Source organism: Aphelocoma coerulescens, unplaced genomic scaffold (genome assembly GCF_041296385.1).
Source record: "Aphelocoma coerulescens isolate FSJ_1873_10779 unplaced genomic scaffold, UR_Acoe_1.0 HiC_scaffold_257, whole genome shotgun sequence".
In the NCBI taxonomy this organism is placed as follows: Eukaryota; Metazoa; Chordata; class Aves; order Passeriformes; family Corvidae; genus Aphelocoma; species Aphelocoma coerulescens.
The window spans coordinates 97067-101633 of NW_027183601.1; the positions used below are offsets into that span (position 1 = coordinate 97067).

At 51.5% G+C, this 4567-nt stretch overlaps 1 long non-coding RNA gene across 1 annotated transcript; it reads right to left on the bottom strand.

Annotated features, from left to right (window-relative positions):
• Positions 1-968: 968 nt before the first annotated feature.
• On the bottom strand, positions 969-3982 carry LOC138101383 (uncharacterized). The gene is made up of 4 exons (XR_011147128.1): positions 3929-3982; positions 2895-3196; positions 2506-2595; positions 969-1037 (listed from the first exon to the last, which is right to left on the bottom strand). It is a non-coding gene; the product is annotated as an uncharacterized lncRNA (long non-coding RNA).
• Between the last annotated feature and the right edge of the window lie 585 nt (positions 3983-4567).

Below are 4567 nucleotides of genomic sequence, written 5' to 3' on the forward strand. Positions count from 1 at the left end.
ACTGGACAGAGAGAAGAAAAGAGCTGCAAAGTTGGATGCAAGAGTGAAAGAAAATCAGGAACAAACGCCAGGACTTTAATTAGAGAGTGTGGCTGACGAAAGTGCCAGTAAAGCACCGGCTCGAACAGAACCTGCTGCTGGCACGGCTCGGCCCGGCACTCACTAATTAACATCTGTCTCTCGGCAGGGCCATGAATCCCCTGCTGGAACAGGAGGGGAAAGCCGAGGGGATAATGCGCACCGGGGTTGGTGCCGCTCAGCCCTAATCCCAGCCCGTGGCGCCAGTGAACGCACCCCGATCTCCGAACCTTCTCTCAGGGAAATCTCATCTTTACCCCTTCTCTTCCCCTCCCGGTATCTCCGTGTGCCCGGAACAAACACGAGGAGAGGTTTCTCTGTTGCAGGTTCTTTGGAAATCCTACACTGACTTTGAGAATGAGCAAGAGTAGAAGACAACCAGGAAACTTTGCTGCCAACCAACATCAAACCCCTCGCACCGGAGAAGAACGAACAGCTCGTTTTTACGCGTCCAAATCCCTTCAATTTTCAGCATTGTCTGTTTCCCGGCCGGCACTGTGGGAACTGCTGCGCACGGCACCACGAGTAAAACGCTCTCGTGTTCAGAAGGCACAATTGCAGAGAACAGACAGCAAAGCCGTCTCAAGGCAATTTGGGCACACAAAACCCCCCTTTTTGCACCCTGAGCTTTCTGTTAAGCCACACCTGAAATTCCAAGTTTCTCCGTACTCTGCCCCAGTGCTTCTCTCTTCCGTCAGCGCCGTAGGCAGGACTGATTCCATACTCACAAACCCCCCTTGCCACGATCGGCGCTCTCTGCCCACCAAGGACACGGCACCGGGCAGGGACATTTCTCCCACTCCCCAGCAGAGACCTCCTCCCGCCACATCCAGGGAACTGCAGCCACTCAGGGAACACCAACTTTCTCCTGGGCTGGGAAGAGGAACCTGCAGCAATTAAGGCTGCACAGTCTGCAGCAGCGAGAGCTCAGCACATGTCCAGAGAGCCAATTCCAGCACCTAAATTTAAAAAAGAAGAAAAAGTTGATGACTTTTTTTTAAAGTTACTGTAAGTTCTTAAAACCAAACCAGCCTTTGCTCTTGACTTTGGCTCACTGATGCACACACACACACAAGAGGCCAACGGTCACACAGGGCCTGCTTGCAGAATTCCTGATCCAAACCCTCGCCTTTCCTGCCCAGCACTGAGGGAAATCTGACAGAGGATTCATAAAGAGCCCTCGCTGAGAGCAGTCATCGCCCCAGGCCTTCAGGCTTGGCAAGATTCTGTAGTGAACGGACCCAAATTCAATTCCCAAATCTCAATCTCTGACAAGTCCTGTTGGAAAGACAGCGGACAGTCCATCAGAACACGGAATTAAAAGGCTGCACAAGGAATAACAGAAGCTTTCCCAGGAATAGCCCAAGTTCCTTTTCTCCCTCACAGGTCCGGGGCCGTGAGACCGAACCTTGGGCCCCAGGAGACAGGAGAGGTGTTATCAACACTCGAACCTCCCAAGCGTTGTTATTGCTCAGAGAGCTGCGCCGGCACTGAGCTACTCCCATGCGCCTGCACGGCTTTGGGGAGGGGCAAGACCGTCCCACTCCTGCCGGGAGAAATTTCAACGCCCTAAAAAGTCATTTCCCTTCTCTCTCTCTGACCCAGGGCCAAAGCAGCTGTGTAGAACAACCCGGGGGATTTATGGGAGGGTGATTCTCTCAGGAAAGACCCCAGACCCTGAGGAAACAAACCCACCCCAAATTTCCAGCTGAAAACACGCTGCTTCCTGAACGGCAGCGCACAAAGCTCTCTATAGCCAGACAGGAGATGACAGACCGGAAAAAGCCAAAAGATGTGCTCTGCTTGCATGCACACTCTGACTGGTAATTCCAAAGGAAATTCCCCACAGATCGTAAGCAGTCGCCTACAATTTGTCCTCTGCATTCATGACTGCCTTGGCTTTCTGTAGAAGTGTGTCAAACATCCACGCAGGCGTCAGGGCCTGGGCTGGCTCGTTTATGGCTCTTCCTGACAGGCCCAGGCCAAACCCAAGCACCCCCCTCACTGCTCCAGCCCCACTTTCAGGGAAATATTGACACGGCTTAGAAATACTCTCCTTCCCTGCAACTCACTCCCTCCCTGCGCATCCCCGGAGAGGATTTACTCCGTCCTTTGTTCCCGACAGCACCTCTCCAGCGCAAATCCCACTTCACACAGACACTGACTAAGCAGACCTAAGGCAGTGGTTCCAATCCCCAGCTGCAATCCCCAACTCCCTGTCTCCTGCACAGCTCATCCAAGCACTCCCAGCAATCTCACCTCGGCCCAGAGACTCTCTGTCCGCAGAGGGAAACACAACCCGATGGCACGCAGCTCTGGCACCACATTCCCTCTTCCCTTCTCCCTTTTTCCAGCACACCAGGCTGCTGGAAACGGCATTCCCTAGGCAGTTCATCCCAACACAGAGAAGAGGAGCCTGTGACTTACCCACACCATGGGCAGGACAAGGGGGGCCCTAGCTGGCTTTGGCTGCTCTAATACCAAAGCTCTTGGGACGACTTCAGTGGTTTTTCCTGTCTTGAAAGAGTGCAGAAAAGCAAAGTTAATCCCACTGTGGACTCCAAGACTCCTGCATTTCCTATTTCTCCTATGATTGCTCACCATGAAATTTTATCCATGGAAAAAAAGCATGAAGAATAACACCATATCAAATAAAAAGTGCCCTTTTCCAGCATTTTTATACCAGGCATTAAAAAGATGCCCATTTCTCTTCCAGCATTGCTTCCCTCATTTTAGCAGAACCGTTTTCATCCCAGACCCCACTCATCAGCTGTTCAATCCTCTGGCACTGGATTTGGACAAAAGAAGGGACGCACCTGGATCGCAGGAAATCACAGAGAGAAACCCCTCCAAAACCTGACAGAGAAAATCAACAGGAGATGCAGGAAGACACATCCCTCATTTGCACGTCCGGAGTGCTTTTCTAAAGACTTCTCTGCATCTGGATGCTCTTTGCACTTGGCAGCAAACTGCTTCCACTGCTTCCCACTCCAGCAAGGGGAACATCCCTGGAATTTCATGTCCAGTGTCTCTGCCTAAAGCAGCCCCACGGCAACACGAAGCTTCCCTCGGGCATTTAGTTTCTTTACCCCAAACATTCTCCCCACTCAGCCACAATCTAGAAAGAACAAAAGGGAAAAGAAGGAAGACCAATTAATTCTGACATAAGGAGTCTTGACTATCCCGACACACTGCCAGGTGAAAAAACATCCCTGCCACTCTAAGAAATCCCCCTGATACTGTCTCCATTCTGTATCAATTATTTAAACGCTGTATTAAGGAGCGTAAGGACACAATGCTTGGAATTCTCAAAAACGGCTCCGCCTGGCTACTCCAAGCACTTTCTCACCCGGGGAGCTGAGCTGTCCCACATTTAAACGCCACGTTTGATCCAAATCCCATAGAAATCTGATATTGTTTGGCTCCTGAGCTTTCCCAAAAGCTGTGCAGTCAAGCCTGGAAATCCTCACTGAAGCTTTGCCATGTCACATCGGGATTTACCCTTGGGAAAACCCCACTCTGAGCACTTGGGTTTCAAGAGGTTGCACCCAATGTTACAGACACAGAATTCCTGCGGGGTTTGGCATTTCCTGCACCTCCAAACACGTGAAAAGAAGGAAGTGCAGAGTCCCGAGGCTCCATTATTGCCATTCTCCTCACATCCCTTTCCTCAGCTGCACGTGGCTTTGTGCCTCCTCTGAAGGGCTGGAAAGGAATTTGGGAACCCCCCTCAGCTTCTTCGGTTTTCAGCTTTTTCTCTGAGCCGGCCCAAAAGGCAAACAGGAAAAAAAAAACCCCAGAAGTGCACAAAATCCCAGCCCCTCCCAAGATGCAGCTCCTCACACCAAACCTTGGGAGAATCCCTGGTGCTTCCAACACCGCTGCAATCCAACCTGGAGCTGAGCTTACAGGGTGCTCTGCCTAATCCACATCCAAGCCTGGATAGCCCAAAGCCTGCAAGAAAAGAGGAGGCAAAGTGAAGGGGAGAGGGGGGGAAAAACGGAGTTTTAGGTTTTTCCCCTGTTTGCAACAGGATTGAAGGGCAGGATGGAGAGGTTTCGTGGAAAAGAAGTACCAAAGGCTGCTTCATTCCCAGCAATTAGTGCTGCTCAATCCAAGAGGCCCAATCCACCAGGTTTAAACAGGAGCGGCCGACAGGATGGGTTATGACACAGATCTGTGAAGCTGGAGCCTTCTTTCTTCTCCCGGGCTCTCCCAGAAATTCTCCATGTCCGGATGCGCTCCCGCTCTCCCTGCTGGGGAGGATGGACTTGGATAGCCCGGGTGACTGGTGAGCCTAAAACAATAAGTGATGCAGTGATCCAAGTGTTTTTCCCAAGGAAATGACATATTCTCTGGACCTGGGATAACCCATATCCCATGGCCTTCTCCAGGAAGAGTCCCAGCTGGATATGGTCTCCCAGAAAGGATTCCATAGGGGCTCACCTTTTGCTTGGAGCTCGGCTGAATTCCTCAGCAATGCCAGGGA